The 14,177-nt window shown below is 47.1% G+C and overlaps 1 protein-coding gene across 1 annotated transcript in view; it reads left to right on the top strand.

Annotated features, from left to right (window-relative positions):
* The window catches only part of LOC306835660 (sorting nexin-14-like), a gene marked incomplete at its 3' end in the record, with an annotated part of 88,676 nt that overhangs the window by 2,462 nt on the left and 72,037 nt on the right, over positions 1 to 14,177 (top strand). The gene's annotated exons all lie outside the window — the stretch shown is intronic.

Raw genomic sequence — 14,177 nt, 5'->3', positions numbered from 1 at the left:
ACAAGCTAGAGACAAGCTAGTGCGTAGCAATGACAAACAGTTCCGCACAGTTTTATGAGGCAAACTGTGATTAAATGCATTTAAAAAATGTAACGTGTTACTTTCTTGTAATTAATTAATCAAATCCGTTAAAGTCCCGCCCCTAATAAATACTTTTACTTTAGGAACATTAGCCTGCTCGTCAATGACTATTCAAAAATCAAAAAATGTCACCATCAAAACCAAAAGGGGCAGAACTTCAGGAATCAGATTCTGAAAATTACAACGGCGAAGGAAAAACTAAATCTTTTTGTGAGTACAGTATCCAGATCTGGAGCTGCTGCTGACACCAGAGCACGATTCTCTTACAGTGGAATTACTGAGGGAAGAACAACGCTCAGAAACGAGTACGTCCTTCAGAGAACAGTTGCAGGTCAAAGTTCAGAAGACTCTTCTGTGCGTTTGGATTTCAGTGACGGGGCTGACAGGTGAATTTCTCCATCTTCTCAGAAGCCGAGCGGGGGAAAGTTTTCAGCTTGAGTCTCGTCCCAGATGGCTCTGAGCTGAGATACGGTGTAATCTAATTTCCATCTCCATTACCAGAATAAGTGAGCAGATTAAATTTTCATCTGCATGCAGCGTTTAGGAAATTAAGACGCTGCTGTAACAGAGAGGAGACCTGATTGCTGCCTAATGTGATTGTGAGCCGAACGTTTCTCATGGATGATGCTCAGTGACGGTGAAAATTGGGATTTCGAGAAAAAAAAAAGAAAAGAAAAATCTGCATGTTCCTCTCATTAAATGTTCTGGAGAAAAAAACTTCAGATGGGATTTAAATAAAATGAAACTATCTTCTTTCAAATATTAATTCCATGAATACAGAGTGATCTCTTTCCCCAACGTTAGCACAGCTAACCTCTTACCCTGCAGCAGCCTCTACCATCAGTGTGTGAATGTGTATGAATGGATGAGTTCATACTGATGGACTCTTTACTCTGCAGCAGCCTCTACCATCAGTGTGTGAATGTGTATGAATGGATGAGTTAATACTGATGGACTCTTTACTCTGCAGCAGCCTCTGTTCCACTGTCGTCACAAAGGGCAGAAACAAAGTCAGCTCCGGTCCGTCTCTCGCCCCGCCCTGCAGAGCGCCGATCAGCCTCCACCCTGTCTGAACATGCCAACACCCGGGCGTCTAGTTAGGGCGTTCAGGTGGGAGCTGCAGGAGCAGAGCGTGCCGAGGCTGCGGGGGGACTCGGAGACCCCTTCCCCGCTGCATTAACAAAGCACATAACGGCACACAGCAGAGACCTGCTCTCTGCGAAAGCTGTTTGTGTGATCATTAGAGAGGCTTCTCCCCGAGCTTCAGGACAACACGAGCAGCAGAGGAAGGAGTGTTTGCTCCAGCAGGCAGCTAATGAAGGCTGAGACGACCTGTGGAGGCTCCGTAATTGAACCTCGGGGACATTCTCTCACTCTACATCAGCATCCTGCTCTCCTCCGGGCGCTCGCCGCTTGTTTGTGAGCGGGGACAAAAAGCTTTATCTTGTTTTTTTTTTTAGGGATGGGCACGACTGAAGTTGTGTTTGTTTTGTTTTCTGCGATGATGTTTCTGATCTTTTTTCCAGTACAATGACAACACGACGACAGCGTTTTCCCAACCGAGGTTCTTTTTGTTCGGCTCCAGAGGGGACGAACGCTCAAACATCATCTTCTCCAGGAAACCTTAAAAAAATAAAGAACATTCTTAAAGTCTTTTTCCAAATAAATAACAAAACACAATAACTTCTCCTAAAGCTGCTCCATTGTCTCTTCAAAATAAAACTCAGTCTCCTCCTAAAGTGAAACTGCTTGTCCCTTCAAAATAAAACTCAGTCTTCTCCTAAAGTGAAGCTGCTTGTCCCTTCAAAATAAAACTCAGTCTTCTCCTAAAGTGAAGCTGCTTGTCCCTTCGAAATAAAAACTCAGTCTTCTCCTAAAGTGATGCTGCTGCTTTGTCCCTTCAAAATAAAACTCAGTCTTCTCCTAAAGTGAAGCTGCTTGTCCCTTCAAAATAAAACTCAGTCTCCTCCTAAAGTGAAGCTGCTGCTTTGTCCCTTCAAAATAAAACTCAGTATACTCCTAAAGTGAAGCTGCTTATCTCTTCAAAATAAAACTCAGTCTCCTCCTAAAGTGAAGCTGCTGCTTTGTCCCTTCAAAATAAAATACAGACTTCTCTGAAGTGAAGCTGCTTTTCCCTTCAAAATAAAACTCAGTCTTCTCCTAAAGTGAAGCTGCTTGTCCCTTCAAAATAAAACTCAGTCTCCTCCTAAAGTGAAGCTGCTGCTTTGTCCCTTCTGGGCCTCCGTACATGTGTGACTGTGTCTGCAGAGACTCTGTCCTCTGACTGGATTTCACTCTTCTGATTTGTCCTGGTCGACTCGGCACGTTTGTGGGCGGAGCTGGTGTGTTTCCTCCAGCCAATGAGAGCGCAGCATGCTAGTTTAGGAGTGGGTAAGTTAGCTAATGTAAAAATAATAATAATTTAGCGCCCAGCAAAGGTCTTTTGAGTGCAACTTCTTCATCATAATATCATCAGACAACAGACAATACTGCTGAAATCCGGCGCCCGGCGCTCTCCGTGGAAACGGGAAAGACGCCATTCTCCATGTTGAAAGTTATTGAACTAATTAAAGGTGAAGAAGTAACAACTCTCTCTCTCTAATCGACGTGCACGCTGTGTCAGATAAACAGATCACACATTTATACTTTGATTAAATTTCATTTTAAATGCACCAAACGTATTTTATATTTCCACTCTGTCTTCTCTCGTCTTTCACTTTGTCTCGTTTGTCTCGCGGCGTCCCTCAGGACTGTGGGGCTAAATGCAGTTTTTGTCAAGACTAAAATCCTCCTCCGTGCCATTACGTCTTGGCAGCATCTGAGACCCGTCTACCATGTCTGTCCCACAGATGGCCCGGCCTCGCTCTCCCTCTGTCCTCTGGCTGGACCGACTCTCCGCTGGACGCCATGTTTGTGCCAAATCACCCCCCATAAAAAAAAAAAAAAAAAAAAAAAAACACACCCTCTCCTCCAACATCTCCTTGGCACCCGAGGCAAAGCTTTCCGCCTCTCATCATCTCGTCCGCCTGCATCTGTTAATAAATAACAACAACTAAACAGCAACAAGAGGGCGACACCCGCTCGCCCACATGGGACCTGCTGCTTGTCGGGGTCTCTGGCGATGAGGGGGGGGGGGGGGGCAGGGGTCACAGATGGCTGCACAACCCCCCCCCCCCTCCCAGCTCCACCCTGCATTTTTCCAGGCTGCTGTGCTTTCAGGCCGCCCTCCATCTCCACAACCGGCCTTTCCCAACTAATGTTGTGATTGTTGACATGGGCTCAGATGGGTAAAACACAATAGCAAATAATTAACCAAAGGGGGCTGAATTAAAGGGGGACTTAACATGAGCCGGGCGGAGGATGACTCACTTTGCATTAGGCTTTGAAGACGGTCCCCGGTGGCTCTAAGAGCGAGTGCATCTTGGCACCTTGCTCGATAGAAAAGCGGGCGGTTGATCCGAGCTGCATTAGTGCTGAGCCTTTGTTCTCCCGGCGGGCTGTCAAATGGAGCGCCGGCTCCCGGAGACGTTTTATGGATACATCCTCCTCAAAGGCAGCTGAGCACCAGCAGGATGAAGCGGGCTCAAGAGTATTAAAAAAGCTGCAACTATTCCATCCATCCATTTGTAAACACTGAGTGACACGACAGACGGAAAACTCCGAGGTCGCACGAGACGATTTCAAGTTTCTTGTTTGTTTTTTTTTTTTTTGGTGCTTTGTTGTTATTTCTTAATTTGATTCCCTCCCTCTCTCTCTCTCTCTCTCTCCCTCTCTCTCTCTCTCTCTCTCTCTGATTAAAAGCTTCCACGTGTGGCGTAAAGCAGGAGAGGGAAACGACTTCCTGACGTGACAACTTCCTGACGTGACAGCCGAGCTGCAGCGAAGCGCCTTCGCTGTCTGAAGATGATGATTTGTAAACGCTGCTGACGCTCAGAGAAAGTGTGAGACACATTTCATTTCAGGCTCCTTCGAACCCCGACTCTTTGACCTTGAATCTGCGTCTTCAGCTGGATCGCACGCTGCTTGCGCGTGCGGCGTGCGCGTGCGGCGTGCGTGAAGCGCCAATCAGGCCTCGAAAAGTTGGATGAATTTCTGTCAGGTTTATAAATGTTAGTCATCCTGCAGCAGCCTGAAGTTGGACTTTTTGTACTTTTGAGGTTTTGAAGAGAGTGTTGGTTTTTCCACATATAAGGTATCCTGCATCCTGCACATCCCCCCCCCCCCTCCCACCTCCCGGGAGCTCAGGTCAGCCGGGGGCCCTGTGGACGGTTACCTGGCAGCCGGTGCATCAGGGAGGCTGAAGGTCCCTGAACGCAGCAGCACTCAGCCTCCTCTCAATGATCCATCTGTGGCCCCGACTGACACTCAGGAAGATTACGCTACAGCTGCAGTCTGTGTGAGCACTCACACTCTGACTGAATGTGAGCAGGAAGAGTGCACTCAGGTCTCCAACAGGTGTGTCTGAGGGGGAGGGGGGGGTGGGGGGGGGGGGGTCAGGAAGTGTCCATAGAAAACACCTGACCATGTTCACTACTATCCACAACTGAACCATCGATACTCCCTCTGCACTCCCAAGAACACGAATCAAAGAAATCAAACACCAAGCTCCAAACATGTTTATTTCTGCACGTGTGTGTGTGTGTGTGTGTGTGTGTGTGTGTGTGGTAATAAAGAGTCTTTAGGAGCCAACCGTCAAGTGGAAACTGGAGGAGCTGCAGCCATGACATGAACTGTCTTTATAGCGGCAGGTATCACGACGAGCTCAGGAGCCTTTTCACTTCCTGTCAGGCCTCCTGATGCCCCCCCCCCCCCTCACGTCCGACGGGGAAAACTTGCCCCTGATAGGGTAACGTAAAGTGTGAATAAACATCAGTGCACGGCTGTTCTGGAACGTCCTGATAAAAACAGCTCAGGAGAAATGTCAAGTCGTGGGAGGTGACGCTTCTTGAACTTGGAGGGGGCGGCAGAGAATCTCCTCCCGGGATCTGGACTCTGACGCCTCAGGTCTCCTTCTGGGTTTACAGTACGTGAGTCGGACTGGACGTCCGTCCAGCGGTTTGTTCAGGAGCAGACAGAGACGTTTCCTGGTTGGCTGTTTGCCTCAGATAGCCTCCTCCAGCCGTGCTGCTCCTCCAGGCCTCCTTTCATCCCTCCTCCCTCGCTGCCTTCCCTTTCTTCTTTCATTACCACTGAAGGAGTGTGTGTCTGTCTGTCTCTTCCAGGGGGGGGGGTTCAAGTGTGTGTGTGTGTGTGTGGTGAAAGAAAATGGACTTCTGTGTGCTAGCTAGCAGCAACAGCTTTTTTTAATCCTAGCCCCAAGCCTCACTGTGCACTGAAGCAAGCTATTACACGGCGACAATTAAAGAGGCTGCAGCGCGGCACCTGGTCCTCGCCGCTCGCCGGCCTTCACTGGCAGCTGACGATACAGTTCCCCCCGCCAGGTGGTTCCACTTCAATCACATTAGCTAGTCACTGTAGGGTTAATAAAGAGCCCACTCACAACCCCCCCCCCCCCCCCCCCCCCTCCTCCCAAACTCCTATTCTGATGCTTCTTTTCTGCAGTGAGTCTAAAGAAGCAGCGTTTTAAAACTCGTTAAAATTAAGGCCTCTCTGCCGGCTCGGGGTAATTAAAGCAGAGCAGGACGAGCTCCTTGGAATCTAATGTTTCAGTGAGGGGGGGGGGGGGGGGCGGGGGGGGGGGGGCTCGGGCTCCCTATCCGCTTAGTAGTCCATTTGTACAAAGAGCAGAGGATCATAATAGACCTTTTCATGGATAGACAAAACAGATGGAGGCCAATTGAAATGAGACGGGCAGGCGGACTGTACATATCTGCCCGGATACCGCCGATGTGGAGGGATTCACAAAAACAAGTGGCGAGCCAGAAGCTGCAGGCTCGAAGCGTCGTCGCACTAAAACCGTCCTTAAAAAAAAAAAAAAAAAAAAGTGTGAATAAAGGAGTTGAGGCCGAGTGCGTCTCAATCAATAGTCATTTGTGAGACAGCAGATGTATGCGGTGACATTTAACGCCGCTCGGCCTCCTTTCAGCGGGATGTTAATGCTGCGTTTTACCTCCTGTTGCTTTGTTGTTTCGCCTCCATTTTCTTAGATTTGAAAAAAAACGGTTTTGTCCTTTTGATACGTATTCTTTCACCTGTTCGAAGAACAGAAGAAAAAAACAACAACGCCACAACAAAAATGGAGTCACTCATCCCTTCAACAAAAAAAAACAACAGAGATGCTCCTTTAATAAAAGCACTCACACACACACACACACACACACACACACACACACATCAGAGTTTAAAACAAACACTTGGTGGGATTTTACTTTCTGATTTTCCTGCTTTTTAATTTAATTTAATTTATTTATTTTTAACCTTAAATACCGTAAATCTTCAAAATAAAAGCTCATCTCAATCAATCAAATGAATTTTATTTATCCGTTAGGAACTTCATTGCAGGGAAAGCGCCAGTACAGAACACAACACACACAACATTCACTTTTTTAAAAGTTAAAAATTAGAAATTCTGATTGGTCATGAAGTCCCTAATAAATAGCTTAAAAACAACAACAGATTAAAAGCAGTGGTAAATTAAGTGATAAATAAATTAAGTAAAAGTTTCAAGTTTCAATCTCAGTTTCAAGGCTCGGTCCCTTTGACGAGCCCGGTGTAGCTTCATGTTTTAACAAAAAAATAAAAAATAATAATTCTCTCAACCAAATGCCCCGGAGCGTTTAGTGTTGATAAGTAAAGCAAATAAAATATACTGAGAAAAATCAGCAAGACATAAAAAAAACACCAAGAAAAACAAGCTGCATGTCTGTGTTTCTAATTGAAGCAGGATTGACAATAAAGCTGTAACAGATAAAAAAATAACTTCTATCTTAACTTCAACTCTTCCTCATTTAAAGTTCAAGACCTTATCAGTGTGTGTGTGTGTGTGTGTGTGTGTGTGTGTGTGTAACTCTGCTGTATTTCATGTCTGTCCTCCATCATGAGTCACATCAAAGCCCCGAGGCCGAGCTGGAGGAGGAGGAGGAGGAGGAGGAGGAGGAGGAGGGGACGCACTTTAATCTTCTTTATCCGCTGATGTGAGGACGCAGCGTCCCGAATTCCATTTCTAAGAGACATAGTGATGCAGAGAGGCCGAGCGTGTCTTTATCGCACGGCCAACAAATCAGGATGCAAATGTGCCGCCTTTGAACTGTGTAAACCGGCATAATGGGATGATCCATAAATTATTAATCAAGTGTCGGTTTGGAGACGAGCCCACAGGAAACACGGCCCAAAGAGTGATTTTTAATGCTCCTGAGGGGGCGGAGACACGTAACACCTGAGACAGCACCGCTTCCTGTCTCATGAACGTTCTGTCACGCTGGCTCCGACACGAAGTCGCCGTCTAAACTAAACGTAGACTTCCGAGGGCGCTATAGACAGCTTGTTTGGCAAATCACGCGAAGTTTCTTGAGATTAAACCAAGACGGCTTGAAGCCCCTAAAACACTCGAGACATCCTGCGCCTGGCAGCCCTGCAGCGTTCTGACTTTTTCAGGAAGGCTTTCAAATAGCGGACCAATCAGAAGAAAGAGGGCATGTGTGTGAGGGTCTGTCTTTAGATAGATTGTTAGAGGCTGAGATGGGGGGGGGGGGGGCTGGATTAGAGACGCTCAGAGTGACTCTGCATTATTGTGGAACTGCAAAATCCCCTTTCCTCGGGGATCCACGGCACATGCTGTCAGGGTTAGCGGTTAGCTAGCAGGCAGGCAGGAGAGCCGGTGTCATGGCTGACGGGCTGGCAGGCTGCGGGGCCTCCGAGCCAGAGCACGCTGCAAAAAGTGAGCTCAATATGAGAACGTGACGAGGACAGGAACACAGTTTGTGCGGTGGTATGTAAGTTTATCTCTTCGGGAATTAAACCCTCAACCTGTGGCAACAATTCTCCCCTAGAAATGAAATGTATATTTCTTAGATTCTGCAGGGGGGGTTTGATGTTTTCAAATCATCCTGGGGTTTACTGACTCCTTCATTTTTAAACATTTAAAAGGTCGACACACACACTTACAGTACTGCAGACCACCAGCAGGGGGAGCTCTAAAGGGTTATGCTTCATGTTTTTATCCAGTCTCATGTTTTAAAGTCAAATGAACCGTATAGATGAAGCATGTTGTTTGTTAGAATTAGCATGAAGCATCAACTCTGTTACCTGCAGCTTTACGTAAAAACCTCCAAACTCAATAAATCAAATTTAAGAGTTTTAAAATCCCGACATTTGTCTTGATTTCCTTCTTACTACATCTCGCCTCCTCGTGACAAACGGACATCTTTTACAGCGTGCGCGTGGTGGCCAGACTCGGAGCAGCTGGTCAGTTAGCAGGCCACATCAGCGTCAGGCCGCCTCACTGATAATGGGATTAGTTTAAGCCTGGCAGCAGGGAAAGCAGAGAGGAGGAGGAGGAGGAGGAAGGGGGGGGGGGGGGTGTTAGAGGATGAGAGGGCAGAGGGAGGGGCTATCAGCATCATTTAGCAACCCTGATTTCCCCTAAAAAACTGCAAAACTCATAACTTCACACGGCAGAAGAAGACTGCAGGTATGTTGATCGTTTCCTGTCACGTGATCAGGAAACGAGAGAAACATAAAAAACATGTAAGAAGTGAAACAGTGACTGATAAAGCAACAACACAAGTCAAATAAAGAGCTTCAAGCAATCGAAGCACCACAGGTTGTTATGCAACAGTTGCTGTGATCGTGAGATATTAAAAGTCATATTTATAATATAAACATTATCGTGCATGTGGGGAAAAAGGAAGCTAATGTAACCGAGGGTGTTTATGATTCATATACTTGGGAAAATATCAAATAAAGAAGTACGGAGTCGCACGTCTGCGGGAGAACCCCGCACGGGTCCCGAACCAAACTCTCCCGTTCCTTGAACCTTTCAAAATAAGAGCTGCCGATATAGGCTATACACTGCTTTACCAGGTAACTCAAATAACATAATAAAATAGCTTACACTAACGAGCGTGTGTGTTTTATGGACTGTGGGAGGAAGCTGGAGAGATGCCACGCCATGCACGGGGGAGAACCTGCAGAGGAGGCTTCTGACAGACAGGGGATTCAAACCAGCAACCTCCTCATTGTGAGGGGACGGAGATAACGACTGTTTACAGTCTTTAAGGAGCGCTTCTGTTCCGGTTTGAGCTGGCTGCTACGTCGTTAGATCAGTTTTTTTTTTTTTTTTTTTTTTTGGTCACTCCCCATACTTCATATCCACAATCAAAAACTCAAAAGCTCAAAAGCTCAAGCCTGCCTGAACTTTTGAGGATGATATTCTGCGGCGCTCTCAGCTCACCTGCAGCAGCTTTTTCTAATGAAGCCAATCTCTGTCACTCTCGGCGGCGTCCCGAGCTGCCGACCGCAGGCTGTAATGCTTCGAGTCTCTGCTGTGGGGAGCACTAATAGTGGCATCAATACCACCAGCAATTTTGTCGTGATGAGAAAGCCCTGAAGTCGACATATTACTTCCTCTAAAGCAGAAGCACTACGCCGTAATTTCACCCTAAAAGCCCCCGGTGCGCCTGCTGAGGGCTGCAGAGGATTGTGGGGGATTGATCTGCGAGAGGAGATGGATATGTGTGTGTGTGTGTGTGTGTGTGTGTGTGTGTGTGAGAGCCCACAGAGCTGTCTATTGATTTGAGGCGGCGTGTGTGCGTGGAGGATGAATCCATGATAACAAAAGGTCAGCGCTCCTTAATCCTGGTCTTTAATCAGAACAGAGATCCATCCAGCAGCTTCAGGCGCCTCCTTCAAAACGAGCTGCAAGTATAAAAAAAACCCAGAAAGAGACGTTTAAGAGAACGATTAAATCAGATCGAGTCCTGGTGATAACACGTGAGAAGGACTTTTAGAGTCTGGGTGAGAGAAAGATGCAGGATGATGATGGATTAAAAGTTTCTAGAAGCATTTCTTTTCTGGGTTTTTGAGTTCTTATTTCTGCCTTCCAGAAAGTCCAAAAAAAAAAAAAATACAAAATCCAAATTTCAAATTTCTGTTTCCCATCATGTGACCTGAGGTTCATCTTTTCTCTGACAAGATACCACAACATGTGATCAATTTTTTTTTAAATTGATCAGCCTATTGTAAACTAGTCTGCAACACACACACACACACACACACGCACACACACACACACACACACACACACACACACACACACACACATCTCCCATGAGCCACCTGACACTCACAGCTGCCTTCAGCTCTGACATGTTCATACATGTCATTCCAACATGCTGCTGAGTGCCCGCTGGGACAAAACATCCACACACACACACACACACACACACACACACACACACACACACACACATCATGTGGAAACATCTCGACAACCTTCAACACGTCTGAAACCTTCTCTCCACTGATTCTACGAGGTTTTATCACTTAGCTCAAAATGTGCTAATTCTCCATTGACAGTATGAAACCTCCCTGAGGGCCCCGTCCAACAGCACTCACCCATGTTAACCTAGAGGACACGACTCATTAGCTTGTCGTATCAAAAGAAACCGCTCTTTAAAATAATAATAAGAAGAATTGATTCCAGTCATTTTTTGAAATATCTTCATAATCTGTCACTGTGGCCTTTTTGGATTTAACCTCGAATGAAGGAAACTGAAAACATCACTGGGTGTTGCTTTAAGTTCTCCAAGAGTCGAGCGTGCTACAGTAAGTTTGTGACCTTTGAGCCAGCAGAGCAGTGACCTTGAAGTACGGAAGTGTGTCTTTCAATCAGATCATTTGGATTTAATTCCACGTCGTTATGAGAAGTTAACGAGAGAGGCCGACGAGCGCCAGGACGACTTGAATAACAAGCAGCGGCAGCAGGGGGACGAATTCTGGACCAAAGCGCTAATGAGAGTGTTGATCAAGCTCCAATAATATAAGCCTGTGTGTGTGTGTGTGTGTGTGTGTGTGTGTGTGTGTGTGTGTTGGGGGGGAGAGAATTGTTAATGACTTTTTCCAAACAGCATTGGGAACACGTACATTAATATTTATGAGCGAAGCCTGAGTGTTGTTCCCCGTGTGTCCCTGCAGGGGGCGCTGGAGTCCCCCGTGTGTCCCTGCAGGGGGCGCTGGAGTCCTCTGTGTGTTCCTGCAGGGGGCGCTGGAGTCCCCCGTGTGTTCCTGCAGGGGGCGCTGGAGCCCCCCGTGTGTTCCTGCAGGGGGCGCTGGAGTCCCATGGATGGCGGTCTCCGTGCTGGAAATGCTGTCTCAGGCTAACGTTGAGTCAAGCTAACGACAGGATGAGAGCTGAGGCCACGCCCACCTGTCAATCAGCTCAGCTACACACCTTATTGTGAATAACTCTGATCCTTCATCCAATCAAAACTGCTGAGTCATCAAAACATTCCCCCCGTACAGTGTGTGTGGATGGAGACATGAGCTAATCACACCTATTTGGTTTTTTGAAGCAGGCTGTAAACATGTTCATGTCTGCTGTAAAAACAGGCTGTTTGAATGGGTGTGTATGTGACTTCCTGTGCTGCTGCAGCCAGCCTCTAGTGGACACTCCAGGTACTGCAGCCAGCCTCTAGTGGACACTCCCGGTACTGCAGGATGTTCAGTTTTTAACACTTGACATAGACTCAGTGATTTCCTCAAGAGGTGTAAATTCATCGTGTGGGAAAATCTGTCAACCCAACTTTTATCAACAGATTTTGATTTATTGATTTATTGATTTATTTTAATTACTGTCTGAAGCCCCAACCAGCTCTGAAGACTTTTAACAAACTTTGTTACACTTGACTTATTTAGAAGAATAAAAACGTCTCTGGTCTCAGAGTGGAGGTTTTATTATACCACGGTGTAAATGATAATGTTATAATGAGCAGACTCGTCCCTCCATTAGCAGACTGGACTAAAGGAGCTGCAGCAGGGGCTTCTGGGAGATTGACAGCTCCGGGGTTGGTGGTTATGACTGAGGCAGCAGGGGCTTCTGGGAGCTGCTGGTGCCTGGTGGAAGGATGCCTGAGCCGCCAGCAGCGCTCCACCACCCCTTCTCCATCGGACACGAACTGCCCCCCCCCCTCCTCCCAAAACACACACACACACACACACCCTTCACTCTCACACACACACACACACACACACACACGCTCGGCCAGCCGTGCTTTTGTCTGGCGTGTCCACATACATCTGTCATGCATGGCAGCGTTGGCACTGACAGTCTGCTATTGTTGCCCCCGCCCCTCCTTCAGCAGGAGACGCAGCCACAGTTTGGGGTAATTGCTGGTCCTAATTAGTTCACACACACACACACACACACACACACACACATATACATGCCAAAAGCACTGATTAGATGTCCAAATCCTATTAAAGAGGAGCTTCACTGAAACAATGTGTTTTCTAAAGAGCCATTGTTCACTTGTCGATCGATACAGACTGAAGGTTATCTGCTGATTCTGTGTGTTTATAACTACGAGTGGATGGACGCCCACTTTACCTCCTGCTGTCCAAATTTTTTTTTTCTCCCTCCTCCACAGAGGTCAGAGGATTAATGGAAAACAAAGCAGCAGTTAAAAGCTTCTATTGTAAAGCGTTCAAACCCGAGCTGTCGGGCCGAAACGACTCGTTTTACAAAAATACAAATCAACAAACCGCGGAGGAGGAAGTTTGTCGAGTTGGAGGATTCAACGCCGTCGTTCTCCACGCTGGGAGAATGTGACCCCCACCCCACCACCCCCCCTTCCTGCTGTGTTGGTATTTTATGAACGTCCTGTGTTTGAAGCCACGTCCTGCCATCACAGATTCCTTCCTCGAGGTTTTTCTGCCTCTTTAAAGGACTTTGCTGAATGTTTGCTCAGCGCTCATGATGGATTAACGTCGAGAGTCCAACACCAAGGTTTCTTTTAGTGACTCCTTCTTCATCCTTCCTTCGAGGACAGATCACTTAACAGCCACCCCCCCCCCCCCACCCCACCCCCCCCACCCCCCCTGCACGCGTGAGAAGGCTGTTTCATGGATATGTATGGTCTTGGTTTTGACTCAGTCCGGTCTCGAGTATTTCTGGACTATCTGGGTCAGAAGGTCAGAGGATGCATGTGCTGCTTTTTTTTGTGAAGATCCAAAATGAGAAATGACACATTGATGCTCCGCTCATGTTGATAATCTGATGATTTAAGATGCACACACTCTAACCCCCCCCGCCCCCGTGGAGTTGGCGCTCTGGTTGCTGGGAGCTGCAGGTTGTTGTCATGGACGCTGTAACCTGATCATAATCAGGAGCTCGTTCGGGGAATACATGCCAGCTACTCTGCTCGAAATAATCACCGGAGCATGCGCCCCCCCCCCCGCGTGCTCCCAGGAGCCCCGACACGCCCCGGCCCTGATTTAATCTGCTCATTATTGCACGGAAAAATACTGACTCACACATCGGCAGGTGTGAGATTCGAGTCCACCTCGTAAAAACTACACTCGCATGGTCAGGATGTTTGGATGGATCCAAGTCTGGGTTACGACCTCGGACTGATTTTGTCTTCATCAATTATTTTTATATGGCACAAAAATCCTGACCTGCGTCCGTCCTCGTGATCCTGAATAAATTAAAATACAGATGTTTCATTGTTGGAGTTCGAACTCAGCAGCTGCAGAAAGTACGCCTTCGGTGACTAACATGTACGGGTCGATCTTACTGTCTGATCGTCGGTTTGAATAAATGAATCGTAGACTTCGCTCTTTCTTTGTTTCAGGTATTTCTTGGATGAATTGTTTTGTACCCGTGTTTGTGTTTTGTTTCGTGTGGCGGCTCTACGAAATATTTTCTTCCAACGTGGCTGAACAATCCCACAGGGGACGGAGCGAGTCCAACGTCCAGATAAAGATTCGTCCATTCGATCCCTGTGATCTGAGGAGGAGGTCAAAGGTCAGGGACCGATGTGGTTTTATCATGGAACCGGTGAGTGCTGAAGGTTTGTTTTGCAAGACGATCCATTTTCTACACCACAGCGCCATCTAGTGGCGAACACACACACACACACTCAGGGTTCAGACCTTAAAATCAGGATCAAGTGTGAGGAAGCACAAATCACTGTTTA

The sequence above is a fragment of the Symphodus melops genome (assembly GCF_947650265.1).
Source record: "Symphodus melops genome assembly, chromosome: 1".
NCBI lineage: Eukaryota > Metazoa > Chordata > Actinopteri > Labriformes > Labridae > Symphodus > Symphodus melops.
This window is presented reverse-complemented; position numbering and strand designations above follow the sequence as displayed.